Raw genomic sequence first — 16,449 nt, forward strand, 5'->3', positions numbered from 1 at the left:
CCCAGGCAGTGTTGGTCAGTGCTGCTCAGCAGGCAGCACTGGACTGGACTGGACTGGATTACAGCTGATACAAGGTGTGAAGGAACAAGGGGTGGCTGTGGGCATGCACTTGCTGCCGCTGCCAGTGTTTATCTGCATGGCAGGAGGGCATTTGGGCGTTGCCAGGAAGGCGTTTTTATGTAGATTCCTCCTCTTTCAGCACTGCATTGTGGTGCAAGCAAAAGAAGCAAATCCTGTGTAGCTTCCTCTCCGGCCTTTATTCACCTCCCTCCCGCTTAGTAGCTGTAAATGTGTGTGAGCCTGCAGGGCCCCATGGAATTGCCTAGGAGTAGGCTGAATCAATCGCTGCAAGGGGTGAACAGCAGTATGGGACAGGCTCGGGCAAGGCAAGGGCCGCTCGGGTTATCGCTTCTCGGCCTTTTGGCTAAGATCAAGTGTAGTACCTGCTCAAGCTGAGGTTAGTAATCATCCCTGCCGGTGGTACGTGGGCCATCGTAGGGGGATGACAGAACGCCGAGGTGAGGGCAGGGAACCACAACGGTCATCGCTCTGGTGTACGCATTTGGTTTAAAGGTACCATTTGTAGGTGACCAGGCGACCGCCGGATCGAGGTCAGGAGGTCGGGTAGTTTGAAAGCCCGAGTTGCTATGTGCCCCAGGGCTGGTGACCCTGGGGTGCCCTAACTCACTGGGGGTGGGATCCCACTGAGTGAAGGCACACTTGCACGCACTCTTCTTTCACACTTTTAAGCACACACCTTTATTCTCCCGGCCTTCTGGCTGGGAGATGAGGAATTTTTATATACCTGGCGGATGTCCAGGCTGTATCACAGCGCACATCCACTTATTTAATTCTGTTTTTCACTGTGTGTTTGTCACGTTTGTCACAAGGATTTTGGGATGCGGTGCCCTTTTGGGACCCTCCTGAGGTCTAGGGGGAAAATGTGTGGCCTTCTGGTTCCTTTTTCCCCTGCAACCCGGCCTCCCTTCTTCGGAGGGGAGGTGCAACTAGGATGCAGGCTCCTAGGTGGACACTGGGGTGGCAGCCCAGGTAGAAGCCTAGGAGTGTGTTTGGGTCTCCCTAAGCTTCGGCGAGGGGGGACCATCGATCCTTGATCCTCTAGGCCTATGGTTTGGAGGGTCAGGGAATGGTTATGCGGGGCCTCTCTCTTTTAAGAGAAGGGCTGCGATAGACCGCATCCTTGTGCACTTTTTGTGTGGCACCTCTGCACTTTTTATGCACTTGGGTGATAGAAAGCACGGCTCGGGCTTTCAATAAAAAAAAAAAAAAAATCTGTTCTTATCAGTTTAATATCTGATACGTCCCCTATCTGGGGACCATATATTAAATGGATTTTTAGAACAGGGAGATGGAAATAGAGCTTGCTCTGTCCACTCCACGCATTGACCTGGTATTGCAGTATTTCCAGGACCGGTGCACCCTTCCCTTATGTGTTGACTAAAATCAGATTCCAAAAGTGCTATTTGTGTTTGCTATTGTTTTTGTCTTTCTGATGGGATCTCCCCTTTTAATCCCATTATTTCAACACCTGTTGGACAATGCATTTGTACAGTCATGTGTGATAATGAGCTCATTTATTAAATGCAATTAATTAATACATTGCCACCTCTTGTTGTGTGTGTGTGTGTGTGTGTGTGTGTGTGTGTGTGTGTGTGTGTGTGTGTGTGTGTGTGTGTGTGTGTGTGTGTCTTCTGTGTTTCTGTGTTTCCGGCATTTCACATTGGAACAGCTCATTCACCTTCCTTGTCTTCTCTCCGCCCTCCCTTTTAGGTAGGTTAAAGAGCTGCACCTGAGCCAGCCACTGATTGATTGATGCAGCACCACAGTCAAATAGTGGAGTGGAGTAGGGGGAACAGCAAACAGCCATTAAAGCAGCCCGCCCGCCACAATGGACCTACCTGTGTACACTAGATGGATGTGATGGAATGTACTGTCGTCCCTACATTTCCAAGAAGAAGTAAGAATTGCAGTTGCAACAAACCCTTGCTTGCCTACAAAGAGAGCAGCAATTTGGATTTGTTACTATGTTACCTGGAAGAATAACAAACTGTGCAAGGATGGAGGTTGTAGGAGCAAAGAGAAGTTGTCTGTAAAGTTGGTGGATGCCTATTTTCCATTTTGCAGTCCCTTGTCTCCCTCTTGTGGCCTCCTGGAGGCAAATAAATGTGCAAAAAAAAGACAGCCTGGCGGCCGGCTGTTGCAGTGTTGCCCTCTCAGGCAACACTGAGTGACTGACTGAGCCGCACCGTCTTATATAAAGTTCAGACGGAACTTTGCACGTGTCATAGTGGAGCCCTCAGGATTCCAGAGCCAGCTTTCTGACATCATAATGGGGCCTGCCTCAGAGATAAAAGCCTGGGCCCAGGCAGTGTTGGTCAGTGCTGCTCAGCAGGCAGCACTGGACTGGACTGGACTGGATTACAGCTGATACAAGGTGTGAAGGAACAAGGGGTGGCTGTGGGCATGCACTTGCTGCCGCTGCCAGTGTTTATCTGCATGGCAGGAGGGCATTTGGGCGTTGCCAGGAAGGCGTTTTTATGTAGATTCCTCCTCTTTCAGCACTGCATTGTGGTGCAAGCAAAAGAAGCAAATCCTGTGTAGCTTCCTCTCCGGCCTTTATTCACCTCCCTCCCGCTTAGTAGCTGTAAATGTGTGTGAGCCTGCAGGGCCCCATGGAATTGCCTAGGAGTAGGCTGAATCAATCGCTGCAAGGGGTGAACAGCAGTATGGGACAGGCTCGGGCAAGGCAAGGGCCGCTCGGGTTATCGCTTCTCGGCCTTTTGGCTAAGATCAAGTGTAGTATCTGTTCTTATCAGTTTAATATCTGATACGTCCCCTATCTGGGGACCATATATTAAATGGATTTTTAGAACAGGGAGATGGAAATAGAGCTTGCTCTGTCCACTCCACGCATTGACCTGGTATTGCAGTATTTCCAGGACCGGTGCACCCTTCCCTTATGTGTTGACTAAAATCAGATTCCAAAAGTGCTATTTGTGTTTGCTATTGTTTTTGTCTTTCTGATGGGATCTCCCCTTTTAATCCCATTATTTCAACACCTGTTGGACAATGCATTTGTACAGTCATGTGTGATAATGAGCTCATTTATTAAATGCAATTAATTAATACATTGCCACCTCTTGTTGTGTGTGTGTGTGTGTGTGTGTGTGTGTGTGTGTGTGTGTGTGTGTGTGTGTGTGTGTGTGTGTGTGTGTGTGTGTGTGTGTCTTCTGTGTTTCTGTGTTTCCGGCATTTCACATTGGAACAGCTCATTCACCTTCCTTGTCTTCTCTCCGCCCTCCCTTTTAGGTAGGTTAAAGAGCTGCACCTGAGCCAGCCACTGATTGATTGATGCAGCACCACAGTCAAATAGTGGAGTGGAGTAGGGGGAACAGCAAACAGCCATTAAAGCAGCCCGCCCGCCACAATGGACCTACCTGTGTACACTAGATGGATGTGATGGAATGTACTGTCGTCCCTACATTTCCAAGAAGAAGTAAGAATTGCAGTTGCAACAAACCCTTGCTTGCCTACAAAGAGAGCAGCAATTTGGATTTGTTACTATGTTACCTGGAAGAATAACAAACTGTGCAAGGATGGAGGTTGTAGGAGCAAAGAGAAGTTGTCTGTAAAGTTGGTGGATGCCTATTTTCCATTTTGCAGTCCCTTGTCTCCCTCTTGTGGCCTCCTGGAGGCAAATAAATGTGCAAAAAAAAGACAGCCTGGCGGCCGGCTGTTGCAGTGTTGCCCTCTCAGGCAACACTGAGTGACTGACTGAGCCGCACCGTCTTATATAAAGTTCAGACGGAACTTTGCACGTGTCATAGTGGAGCCCTCAGGATTCCAGAGCCAGCTTTCTGACATCATAATGGGGCCTGCCTCAGAGATAAAAGCCTGGGCCCAGGCAGTGTTGGTCAGTGCTGCTCAGCAGGCAGCACTGGACTGGACTGGACTGGATTACAGCTGATACAAGGTGTGAAGGAACAAGGGGTGGCTGTGGGCATGCACTTGCTGCCGCTGCCAGTGTTTATCTGCATGGCAGGAGGGCATTTGGGCGTTGCCAGGAAGGCGTTTTTATGTAGATTCCTCCTCTTTCAGCACTGCATTGTGGTGCAAGCAAAAGAAGCAAATCCTGTGTAGCTTCCTCTCCGGCCTTTATTCACCTCCCTCCCGCTTAGTAGCTGTAAATGTGTGTGAGCCTGCAGGGCCCCATGGAATTGCCTAGGAGTAGGCTGAATCAATCGCTGCAAGGGGTGAACAGCAGTATGGGACAGGCTCGGGCAAGGCAAGGGCCGCTCGGGTTATCGCTTCTCGGCCTTTTGGCTAAGATCAAGTGTAGTATCTGTTCTTATCAGTTTAATATCTGATACGTCCCCTATCTGGGGACCATATATTAAATGGATTTTTAGAACAGGGAGATGGAAATAGAGCTTGCTCTGTCCACTCCACGCATTGACCTGGTATTGCAGTATTTCCAGGACCGGTGCACCCTTCCCTTATGTGTTGACTAAAATCAGATTCCAAAAGTGCTATTTGTGTTTGCTATTGTTTTTGTCTTTCTGATGGGATCTCCCCTTTTAATCCCATTATTTCAACACCTGTTGGACAATGCATTTGTACAGTCATGTGTGATAATGAGCTCATTTATTAAATGCAATTAATTAATACATTGCCACCTCTTGTTGTGTGTGTGTGTGTGTGTGTGTGTGTGTGTGTGTGTGTGTGTGTGTGTGTGTGTGTGTGTGTGTGTGTCTTCTGTGTTTCTGTGTTTCCGGCATTTCACATTGGAACAGCTCATTCACCTTCCTTGTCTTCTCTCCGCCCTCCCTTTTAGGTAGGTTAAAGAGCTGCACCTGAGCCAGCCACTGATTGATTGATGCAGCACCACAGTCAAATAGTGGAGTGGAGTAGGGGGAACAGCAAACAGCCATTAAAGCAGCCCGCCCGCCACAATGGACCTACCTGTGTACACTAGATGGATGTGATGGAATGTACTGTCGTCCCTACATTTCCAAGAAGAAGTAAGAATTGCAGTTGCAACAAACCCTTGCTTGCCTACAAAGAGAGCAGCAATTTGGATTTGTTACTATGTTACCTGGAAGAATAACAAACTGTGCAAGGATGGAGGTTGTAGGAGCAAAGAGAAGTTGTCTGTAAAGTTGGTGGATGCCTATTTTCCATTTTGCAGTCCCTTGTCTCCCTCTTGTGGCCTCCTGGAGGCAAATAAATGTGCAAAAAAAAGACAGCCTGGCGGCCGGCTGTTGCAGTGTTGCCCTCTCAGGCAACACTGAGTGACTGACTGAGCCGCACCGTCTTATATAAAGTTCAGACGGAACTTTGCACGTGTCATAGTGGAGCCCTCAGGATTCCAGAGCCAGCTTTCTGACATCATAATGGGGCCTGCCTCAGAGATAAAAGCCTGGGCCCAGGCAGTGTTGGTCAGTGCTGCTCAGCAGGCAGCACTGGACTGGACTGGACTGGATTACAGCTGATACAAGGTGTGAAGGAACAAGGGGTGGCTGTGGGCATGCACTTGCTGCCGCTGCCAGTGTTTATCTGCATGGCAGGAGGGCATTTGGGCGTTGCCAGGAAGGCGTTTTTATGTAGATTCCTCCTCTTTCAGCACTGCATTGTGGTGCAAGCAAAAGAAGCAAATCCTGTGTAGCTTCCTCTCCGGCCTTTATTCACCTCCCTCCCGCTTAGTAGCTGTAAATGTGTGTGAGCCTGCAGGGCCCCATGGAATTGCCTAGGAGTAGGCTGAATCAATCGCTGCAAGGGGTGAACAGCAGTATGGGACAGGCTCGGGCAAGGCAAGGGCCGCTCGGGTTATCGCTTCTCGGCCTTTTGGCTAAGATCAAGTGTAGTATCTGTTCTTATCAGTTTAATATCTGATACGTCCCCTATCTGGGGACCATATATTAAATGGATTTTTAGAACAGGGAGATGGAAATAGAGCTTGCTCTGTCCACTCCACGCATTGACCTGGTATTGCAGTATTTCCAGGACCGGTGCACCCTTCCCTTATGTGTTGACTAAAATCAGATTCCAAAAGTGCTATTTGTGTTTGCTATTGTTTTTGTCTTTCTGATGGGATCTCCCCTTTTAATCCCATTATTTCAACACCTGTTGGACAATGCATTTGTACAGTCATGTGTGATAATGAGCTCATTTATTAAATGCAATTAATTAATACATTGCCACCTCTTGTTGTGTGTGTGTGTGTGTGTGTGTGTGTGTGTGTGTGTGTGTGTGTGTGTGTGTGTGTGTGTGTGTGTGTGTGTCTTCTGTGTTTCTGTGTTTCCGGCATTTCACATTGGAACAGCTCATTCACCTTCCTTGTCTTCTCTCCGCCCTCCCTTTTAGGTAGGTTAAAGAGCTGCACCTGAGCCAGCCACTGATTGATTGATGCAGCACCACAGTCAAATAGTGGAGTGGAGTAGGGGGAACAGCAAACAGCCATTAAAGCAGCCCGCCCGCCACAATGGACCTACCTGTGTACACTAGATGGATGTGATGGAATGTACTGTCGTCCCTACATTTCCAAGAAGAAGTAAGAATTGCAGTTGCAACAAACCCTTGCTTGCCTACAAAGAGAGCAGCAATTTGGATTTGTTACTATGTTACCTGGAAGAATAACAAACTGTGCAAGGATGGAGGTTGTAGGAGCAAAGAGAAGTTGTCTGTAAAGTTGGTGGATGCCTATTTTCCATTTTGCAGTCCCTTGTCTCCCTCTTGTGGCCTCCTGGAGGCAAATAAATGTGCAAAAAAAAGACAGCCTGGCGGCCGGCTGTTGCAGTGTTGCCCTCTCAGGCAACACTGAGTGACTGACTGAGCCGCACCGTCTTATATAAAGTTCAGACGGAACTTTGCACGTGTCATAGTGGAGCCCTCAGGATTCCAGAGCCAGCTTTCTGACATCATAATGGGGCCTGCCTCAGAGATAAAAGCCTGGGCCCAGGCAGTGTTGGTCAGTGCTGCTCAGCAGGCAGCACTGGACTGGACTGGACTGGATTACAGCTGATACAAGGTGTGAAGGAACAAGGGGTGGCTGTGGGCATGCACTTGCTGCCGCTGCCAGTGTTTATCTGCATGGCAGGAGGGCATTTGGGCGTTGCCAGGAAGGCGTTTTTATGTAGATTCCTCCTCTTTCAGCACTGCATTGTGGTGCAAGCAAAAGAAGCAAATCCTGTGTAGCTTCCTCTCCGGCCTTTATTCACCTCCCTCCCGCTTAGTAGCTGTAAATGTGTGTGAGCCTGCAGGGCCCCATGGAATTGCCTAGGAGTAGGCTGAATCAATCGCTGCAAGGGGTGAACAGCAGTATGGGACAGGCTCGGGCAAGGCAAGGGCCGCTCGGGTTATCGCTTCTCGGCCTTTTGGCTAAGATCAAGTGTAGTACCTGCTCAAGCTGAGGTTAGTAATCATCCCTGCCGGTGGTACGTGGGCCATCGTAGGGGGATGACAGAACGCCGAGGTGAGGGCAGGGAACCACAACGGTCATCGCTCTGGTGTACGCATTTGGTTTAAAGGTACCATTTGTAGGTGACCAGGCGACCGCCGGATCGAGGTCATTAGGCCGGGTAGTTTGGAAGCCCGAGTTGCTATGTGCCCCAGGGCTGGTGACCCTGGGGTGCCCTAACTCACTGGGGGTGGGATCCCACTGAGTGAAGGCACACTTGCACGCACTCTCTTTCACGCTATATGAGCACACACCTTTATTCTCCCGGCCTTCTGGCTGGGAGATGAGGAATTTTTTATACCTGGCGGATGTCCAGGCTGTATCACAGCGCACATCCACTTATTTAATTTTGTTTTTCACTGTGTGTTTGTCACGTTTGTCACAAGGATTTTGGGATGCGGTGCCCTTTTGGGACCCTCCTGAGGTCTAGGGGGAAAATGTGTGGCCTTCTGGTTCCTTTTTCCCCTGCAACCCGGCCTCCCTTCTTCGGAGGGGAGGTGCAACTAGGATGCAGGCTCCTAGGTGGACACTGGGGTGGCAGCCCAGGTAGAAGCCTAGGAGTGTGTTTGGGTCTCCCTAAGCTTCGGCGAGGGGGGACCATCGATCCTTGATCCTCTAGGCCTATGGTTTGGAGGGTCAGGGAATGGTTATGCGGGGCCTCTCTCTTTTAAGAGAAGGGCTGCGATAGACCGCATCCTTGTGCACTTTTTGTGTGGCACCTCTGCACTTTTTATGCACTTGGGTGATAGAAAGCACGACTCGGGCTTTCAAAAAATCTGTTCTTATCAGTCCTTGTAAGGATAGATAGCTCGGAGAACCACTGGGGGCTATAAACACTAGCTTAGCGATCCAAGAGCGTTCCAGACGAAGCCGGCGACGAACTGCGGAGAAGAACCACCGAAGACGAAGATCCAGAAGGGAGAAGCCGCCATCGGGGAAGAAGCTCCGGGAGATCGCTGCCGGGAAGAAGGAGAACTGCGACAGAGACCTTCGGAGAAGAGCCGCTGCTGAAGGGGATCTTTGAAGAAGCTCGGCCGCAGAAGAAGCTCGACGAGGAACCGCTGCGGAAGAAATTTCGTGGAAAGAACCTCGGCCAGCAAGGAGAAGATTTGCATAGCTCCGCCCCCTTCGGGAAAGAGCTATCGAAGATCCTCCCCAAGCGACAGGAACAGCTGGAAGAAGCCATGGCCTCAACCAGCAACCCTGCCACCCAGAAGAAGAAGGCTGATGGACCAGGTGAGCCGACCCAGGCCAGGACATCTCCTCCTGAAGCCTCCTCAAGCCAACAGGCCACCAGGAAGCCGAACCAGGCTGCTCCAACCCTGGAGCCCTGGATGAAGCAGACTGTGGCCCTGAAGCTGAAGGAGGTGGACGGGAGAGTGCCGGACATGACGGAAGAAGTGTTCTGCCAGAAGATGCTCCTGGACCAGGGCTTCGCTAAGCCGGAGACCATCAGCATCCAGGCCTTCATGACCGGGATGTTCTTCGTGACCTTCGCTTCGATCAACATCTGCAGAAGGTACTGGGAGATGGTGAAAGCGGCGAGGCCTGAATCCCCTTTCTCTCGCTTTGTGGGCAACTGCCCTGTCCAAAGAGAGGAAAGGCGGGTGACGGTCTCAATGCGGAACCCACACACCCCCGGCAAAGACATCACCACGCTCCTGAAGCGGTTCTGCACAGTGGTGAGGGAACCCACCCACATCCTGAACGGACTCGGCTTCTGGACTGGCAAGTGGTCGGTAATCGTCCGACTGAACAAGGATTCGAGCGCGGAAGACGGCCTCCAGCACCTGCCCCAGTCATTCTCGCTGGGCAACTCCTACGGCCTCATCTACTACCCGGACATGCCGCAGATCTGCAGGAGATGCAGCAAGAAGGGTCATTCGGTGAAGGACTGCAAGGAGGACGCCTGCAAGAACTGCCGGGTAACAGGACACGAGACCAAAGACTGCCCGAAACGGACAATGTGCAACCTCTGCGGACAAGCAGCCCACTCCTACAAGGACTGCCCGAAGAGGGATCGATCCTGGGCAACTGTAGCGGCGAAAGCTCCGGCCAGAGGGAACCCCGCCCCAGCCAGAGCTCCAGCGGCGCAGAAGACCGGGAATAAGAAGGATGGTAAGAAGACGACAGTCCCTCCCCCCCGTCTCCCGGCCCTCCCTCGCCCTACCCTTCCCACCCTCCCTCGCCCGGCCCTCCCCACCCCCCCGTCCCCAACCCCTGTCACCCCCACTGAGGCTCTCACCTTCTCCTACCCACCCATCTCAGTGGTCCTGTCACCTGCACCTCTCCCAACCCAGCCTCCCTTCTCCCCAGCTCCAGCAGCACTAACATCTTCCCCTCCAGCTGCTGGAGTCCTCTCCCTGGAGGATTTTCCCCCTCTTGCCTCCTCAGGTGCCATCCAGAGGAAGAGAAAGGTGAGGGACAGCCCAGCTGCTGAGTCCTCAAAGCGACAAGTCGTAGAAATCTGCGAAGATTCCCTTGCGCAGCAGGAGGAAATGGAGCAGATGGTGGAGGAACTCGTGTCTGAACCTGAGGTCATCGACTTCACAACAGACATCCAGGTGGCTACAATCCTGGAACAATTTTTGTCAGAGGGCCTGCTGGATCTTTCGGACCCGCCAGGAGAGGAGGATCCGCCCGACCGGACTGGTAACTAAGGTGTATCGTTTGCACTGACCTTCTTTATTCTCCCCCATGGCTGCTAAACTTAACATCTTTAGCCTCAATGTGAGGAGTGTTAGAGATAGGACTAGATGTCAGATGGTGCTAACTTTTCTTTCCAAGCAGTCGAGTGATGTATTTATGCTGCAGGAATGTACTCTCCCCTCTTCCAGGTCATACCATCATCTGGCCAGGCAGTGGACCCATGGCCCGTCCTACTGGTCTGGTGGGGGCGACTGTAAGTCTGCAGGGGTTGCCATCCTGATTAGGGGAGGCGTATTTACTGTTGACTCTGTCCAGGAGCTCGCCTGCGGCCGCTTGTTGGTCGTAGACGGTTCCTGGGCAGGAGAGCCGATTAGGCTCATCAACGTGTACGCTCCCCCTATGAAGGCTGAGCGCCTGGAACTATTCCAGACCCTGCGGACCCAGCTCGCCACCACTAGGGCAGTGGTGATGGCCGGGGACTTCAACTGCCCCATCGAAGAGGATGGACGAAGTTCCGGCACTTCAATCAAACTGGATGTCAGTTCCAAACTGCTTATCGAGATGGTAACCGAAGCATCCTTGCAGGACGTTGTGGGCTCCATGGGGATCGGCTCTGTGAACTATTCATGGAGCCGACCCGATGGCTCACTTCGTTCTCGGATTGACTTTGTGTTCACCTCCCGGGCAGTCAAGCAGCATGGGCACTCCATGGTCCCCTGCTTCTTCTCCGACCACAGGGCCATTCTCTTCCAGGGTGCCATCGGCCACGGTTTTCCTCCCGGCCCTGGCTCCTGGAAGCTGAATTGTGCCCTGCTGGAAAGAGAGGAGGTACTGGCGGAACTTAGAGACGCCTATATTGTTTGGAGGAATGATAAAGTTTTCTTTGACAAAACCTGTGACTGGTGGGAATATGTTAAAGTTGAATTTCGTTGTTTCTTTCAAGCAAAAAGTCGTCAACAGGCGTGTGAGAGGAAGAGAGACTTCAGAGAGATGCAGCGTCAGCTGCGATCCCTGCAAGACCTCCTTCAATGCGGCTGGGACGTCAGGAAGGAGCTGGAGGAAGCCAAAAAGGGCCTGAAAAGGCACTTTGAGGAGGAATCCAAGCGAATTGTCTTTCGTTCCAAGGTGGAGAACCTGGAGAAGGGTGAGAAATGTAACTCGTTCTTTTTCAGGAAACTCCATGCCGGCCACACGCCCCTGAGGGAACTTCGAGATGAGACCGGAAACATGCATTCTGGGAAGAAGGAGGTGATGGGAGTCGTCACAGACTACTACCGAAGCCTCTACTCCCGGAAAACCACTGACCCCGAAGCCGCCGATAAATTCCTGTCAGGTATCACTAATCATCTTGATCCTGCAGGTACGGAGGCTATGGATGTACCCCTGACGGTGGAGGAACTGCTCTCTGCCGCTAAATCCTTCAGACCCGGCAGGACCCCGGGCAGTGATGGTCTCCCAGCAGAGCTCTATGTAGCGCTGGGGGACTTGATCTGTCCGGACCTGCTGGAGCTCTATGAGGAGATGGTGGTGGAGGGTAGAATGCCACCGTCCTTGAGAGAAGGCATGATCACGATCTTGTATAAGCGGAAGGGGGAGAGATGTGACCTGAAAAACTGGCGTCCCATCTCTCTCCTGAACGTGGACTACAAGATCCTCGCCAAAGTATTGGCCAACAGACTGAAGGTTGTCATCGGACAGATCATCGGATCGGACCAAACCTGCGGCATTCCTGGCCGTAGGGTGGCCGACAGTCTTGCCCTGGTGAGGGACACGGTGCATTACATGCAAAGCCGCCGTACACACGCGGCCCTGGTCAGTCTGGATCAGGAGAAGGCTTTTGACCGGGTCTCTCACGAATTCATGGGTAAGGCTCTGCGTAGGCTGCGGCTTGGCAGGTTGTTCTGTTTGTATGTTAACCTGATGTATTGCGACATTTACAGCTCGGTGCTGGTGAACGGCTGGAAGACTGACCCCTTTCCTGTATCGTCGGGGGTTAGACAAGGCTGTCCTCTTTCACCTCTCCTTTTTGTTTGTGTTATAGAGCTCTTCGCAGAGGCTATCCGGCAGAATGGAGAGATCAGAGGGATCACCGCACCAGGTCCAGGACACTTCGAGGTCAAATGCTCGCTGTACATGGACGACGTGACCGTCTTCTGCGCTGACCAGAGTTCGGTGACTGCACTCGTCCAGACCTGCGAGGAGTTCGGACGCGCTTCAGGGGCAAAAGTCAACTGCGGGAAGTCGGAAGCCATGCTCTTCGGAAAGTGGTACCTGCCTTCTCCTGCCTCCTTCCCGTTTACTATCAAGCCGGACTTCATCAAAATTCTGGGAGTCTGGTTCGGTAAGGAAGGTGCAGCCCTAAAGTCGTGGGAAGAACGCTTGGCCAAAGTCAACCAAAGGATCGGACTGTGGAGCCTCAGACAACTCACTATTGAGGGCAAAGCAATGGTCCTGCGTAACGAAGTCTTGCCTGTGCTACAATACACTGCACAGGCATGGCCCCCTCTTGCCACCGTCTCGAGGGCCATTACCAGGACTGTGTTTCGCTTCATCTGGGGCTCGAAAATGGACAGAGTAAAGCGGACTGTTATGTACAAGGAGCCCCGCAAAGGTGGGAAGGGTATACCCGACATTCCCACTCTGTTGCGGATCGCTTTTGTATGTGACTGTGTTCGTAGGACTCTGAGGACAGCAAACGGCTCTGCGGGCAAGGCCATGTCCCGCTACTTCCTCCTTCCCCTCTGGCGAGGTTTTGGCTGGGACAAGTGGGACAGCTCCTTCCCTTACAACTGGCACGCTCCCTGGTTCTACGGAGATGTCGTCCGGTTTGTGAGGGAGCATCAACTGGAGGGTCTTAAGCCCGACTTGTGGAAACCTAAGACGATCCACAAGCACATCAGAGCAAAGGACTCACTGGAGTCTGTTCCAGGGCTTCATGCCGACACGTTGGAGACTGTTTGGACTAACGTGTCATCTGGCAGGTTGACCAACGGGCACAAGGACATTTCATGGATGGCCATCCAGGGAGGACTGCCTCTTAGGTCATTCATGCATGCCCGCAACCTGTGCAAGACCCGGTACTGCCCCAGGTGCCCCTTCACGGAGGAAACATCTTTGCACATTTTCTGGCAGTGCCCCTTTGCACAGGGTCTGTTGAAAGCCTTGGAACATGAACTCAAGGACTCAGTACCCAGGAACAGACTGTCGTACCGCTCGGTACTTTATGGACTATTTCCTGGGAATACCACGGATGGAGCAATCCAGGAAGCCTGGCGCCTTATGAACTGCTTTAAGGACGCTATATGGTTTGCCAGGAACCGTCTAATTTTGCGGAGAGAGAGTGTGTCCGTCCAGGACTGCCGCAGGCTGATCCACAGCCTGCTCAGAGACTATTCCACCTGGGACAGCCCGGACGTCGATGAGGAAGAGGACTGATACTCCCCTTCCCCCCACTCTCCCTTCTTGTGTGTTGTCTTTCAATAAAGCTTCGGGCCTGTGATTTCCCCCTTCCCTATCCCCTCCTACCCACTCCCCTATCCCATCACTTGTCTGTAATGCTTTGTTGTTTGGCTTTAGTGAATGCAAGAATGTTAGTGTAGCATGTGGTGTAATGTATAGCATAGGCTAGCCTGTACTGTGTATTATACTGTCATGTTATGTTTGACGACTGTTATTATTTATTATTTGCTGCTTCATGGCTTGCGCTGCGTCGCAGTAATGTTTGTATGATGACGATTGATTGTCAATAAAGCAATTTTCAATCAAAAATCTGTTCTTATCAGTTTAATATCTGATACGTCCCCTATCTGGGGACCATATATTAAATGGATTTTTAGAACAGGGAGATGGAAATAGAGCTTGCTCTGTCCACTCCACGCATTGACCTGGTATTGCAGTATTTCCAGGACCGGTGCACCCTTCCCTTATGTGTTGACTAAAATCAGATTCCAAAAGTGCTATTTGTGTTTGCTATTGTTTTTGTCTTTCTGATGGGATCTCCCCTTTTAATCCCATTATTTCAACACCTGTTGGACAATGCATTTGTACAGTCATGTGTGATAATGAGCTCATTTATTAAATGCAATTAATTAATACATTGCCACCTCTTGTTGTGTGTGTGTGTGTGTGTGTGTGTGTGTGTGTGTGTGTGTGTGTGTGTGTGTGTGTGTGTGTGTGTGTGTGTGTCTTCTGTGTTTCTGTGTTTCCGGCATTTCACATTGGAACAGCTCATTCACCTTCCTTGTCTTCTCTCCGCCCTCCCTTTTAGGTAGGTTAAAGAGCTGCACCTGAGCCAGCCACTGATTGATTGATGCAGCACCACAGTCAAATAGTGGAGTGGAGTAGGGGGAACAGCAAACAGCCATTAAAGCAGCCCGCCCGCCACAATGGACCTACCTGTGTACACTAGATGGATGTGATGGAATGTACTGTCGTCCCTACATTTCCAAGAAGAAGTAAGAATTGCAGTTGCAACAAACCCTTGCTTGCCTACAAAGAGAGCAGCAATTTGGATTTGTTACTATGTTACCTGGAAGAATAACAAACTGTGCAAGGATGGAGGTTGTAGGAGCAAAGAGAAGTTGTCTGTAAAGTTGGTGGATGCCTATTTTCCATTTTGCAGTCCCTTGTCTCCCTCTTGTGGCCTCCTGGAGGCAAATAAATGTGCAAAAAAAAGACAGCCTGGCGGCCGGCTGTTGCAGTGTTGCCCTCTCAGGCAACACTGAGTGACTGACTGAGCCGCACCGTCTTATATAAAGTTCAGACGGAACTTTGCACGTGTCATAGTGGAGCCCTCAGGATTCCAGAGCCAGCTTTCTGACATCATAATGGGGCCTGCCTCAGAGATAAAAGCCTGGGCCCAGGCAGTGTTGGTCAGTGCTGCTCAGCAGGCAGCACTGGACTGGACTGGACTGGATTACAGCTGATACAAGGTGTGAAGGAACAAGGGGTGGCTGTGGGCATGCACTTGCTGCCGCTGCCAGTGTTTATCTGCATGGCAGGAGGGCATTTGGGCGTTGCCAGGAAGGCGTTTTTATGTAGATTCCTCCTCTTTCAGCACTGCATTGTGGTGCAAGCAAAAGAAGCAAATCCTGTGTAGCTTCCTCTCCGGCCTTTATTCACCTCCCTCCCGCTTAGTAGCTGTAAATGTGTGTGAGCCTGCAGGGCCCCATGGAATTGCCTAGGAGTAGGCTGAATCAATCGCTGCAAGGGGTGAACAGCAGTATGGGACAGGCTCGGGCAAGGCAAGGGCCGCTCGGGTTATCGCTTCTCGGCCTTTTGGCTAAGATCAAGTGTAGTATCTGTTCTTATCAGTTTAATATCTGATACGTCCCCTATCTGGGGACCATATATTAAATGGATTTTTAGAACAGGGAGATGGAAATAGAGCTTGCTCTGTCCACTCCACGCATTGACCTGGTATTGCAGTATTTCCAGGACCGGTGCACCCTTCCCTTATGTGTTGACTAAAATCAGATTCCAAAAGTGCTATTTGTGTTTGCTATTGTTTTTGTCTTTCTGATGGGATCTCCCCTTTTAATCCCATTATTTCAACACCTGTTGGACAATGCATTTGTACAGTCATGTGTGATAATGAGCTCATTTATTAAATGCAATTAATTAATACATTGCCACCTCTTGTTGTGTGTGTGTGTGTGTGTGTGTGTGTGTGTGTGTGTGTGTGTGTGTGTGTGTGTGTGTGTGTGTGTGTGTGTGTGTGTGTCTTCTGTGTTTCTGTGTTTCCGGCATTTCACATTGGAACAGCTCATTCACCTTCCTTGTCTTCTCTCCGCCCTCCCTTTTAGGTAGGTTAAAGAGCTGCACCTGAGCCAGCCACTGATTGATTGATGCAGCACCACAGTCAAATAGTGGAGTGGAGTAGGGGGAACAGCAAACAGCCATTAAAGCAGCCCGCCCGCCACAATGGACCTACCTGTGTACACTAGATGGATGTGATGGAATGTACTGTCGTCCCTACATTTCCAAGAAGAAGTAAGAATTGCAGTTGCAACAAACCCTTGCTTGCCTACAAAGAGAGCAGCAATTTGGATTTGTTACTATGTTACCTGGAAGAATAACAAACTGTGCAAGGATGGAGGTTGTAGGAGCAAAGAGAAGTTGTCTGTAAAGTTGGTGGATGCCTATTTTCCATTTTGCAGTCCCTTGTCTCCCTCTTGTGGCCTCCTGGAGGCAAATAAATGTGCAAAAAAAAGACAGCCTGGCGGCCGGCTGTTGCAGTGTTGCCCTCTCAGGCAACACTGAGTGACTGACTGAGCCGCACCGTCTTATATAAAGTTCAGACGGAACTTTGCACGTGTCATAGT

The 16,449-nt window shown here is 50.8% G+C and overlaps 6 non-coding genes and 2 pseudogenes across 6 annotated transcripts; all 8 read left to right on the forward strand.

Annotated features, from left to right (window-relative positions):
- Window positions 1-404: 404 nt before the first annotated feature.
- LOC142720271 (U2 spliceosomal RNA) lies at window positions 405-474 on the forward strand (annotated as a pseudogene).
- A 788-nt stretch (window positions 475-1,262) lies between these two features.
- LOC142720252 (U2 spliceosomal RNA) lies at window positions 1,263-1,445 on the forward strand. The gene has a single exon (XR_012873054.1). It is a non-coding gene; the product is annotated as a U2 spliceosomal RNA (small nuclear RNA).
- Window positions 1,446-2,785: 1,340 nt separating this feature from the next.
- Window positions 2,786-2,976, forward strand: LOC142720235 (U2 spliceosomal RNA). The gene has a single exon (XR_012873044.1). It is a non-coding gene; the product is annotated as a U2 spliceosomal RNA (small nuclear RNA).
- A 1,348-nt stretch (window positions 2,977-4,324) lies between these two features.
- Window positions 4,325-4,515, forward strand: LOC142720236 (U2 spliceosomal RNA). Its single transcript, XR_012873045.1, has one exon. It is a non-coding gene; the product is annotated as a U2 spliceosomal RNA (small nuclear RNA).
- A 1,334-nt stretch (window positions 4,516-5,849) lies between these two features.
- On the forward strand, window positions 5,850-6,040 carry LOC142720237 (U2 spliceosomal RNA). The gene has a single exon (XR_012873046.1). It is a non-coding gene; the product is annotated as a U2 spliceosomal RNA (small nuclear RNA).
- A 1,338-nt stretch (window positions 6,041-7,378) lies between these two features.
- On the forward strand, window positions 7,379-7,448 carry LOC142720272 (U2 spliceosomal RNA; annotated as a pseudogene).
- A 6,412-nt stretch (window positions 7,449-13,860) lies between these two features.
- LOC142720247 (U2 spliceosomal RNA) lies at window positions 13,861-14,047 on the forward strand. The gene has a single exon (XR_012873052.1). It is a non-coding gene; the product is annotated as a U2 spliceosomal RNA (small nuclear RNA).
- A 1,340-nt stretch (window positions 14,048-15,387) lies between these two features.
- Window positions 15,388-15,578, forward strand: LOC142720238 (U2 spliceosomal RNA). Its single transcript, XR_012873047.1, has one exon. It is a non-coding gene; the product is annotated as a U2 spliceosomal RNA (small nuclear RNA).
- Window positions 15,579-16,449: the final 871 nt, after the last annotated feature.

Source organism: Rhinoderma darwinii, unplaced genomic scaffold (assembly GCF_050947455.1).
Source record: "Rhinoderma darwinii isolate aRhiDar2 unplaced genomic scaffold, aRhiDar2.hap1 Scaffold_495, whole genome shotgun sequence".
In the NCBI taxonomy this organism is placed as follows: domain Eukaryota; kingdom Metazoa; phylum Chordata; class Amphibia; order Anura; family Rhinodermatidae; genus Rhinoderma; species Rhinoderma darwinii.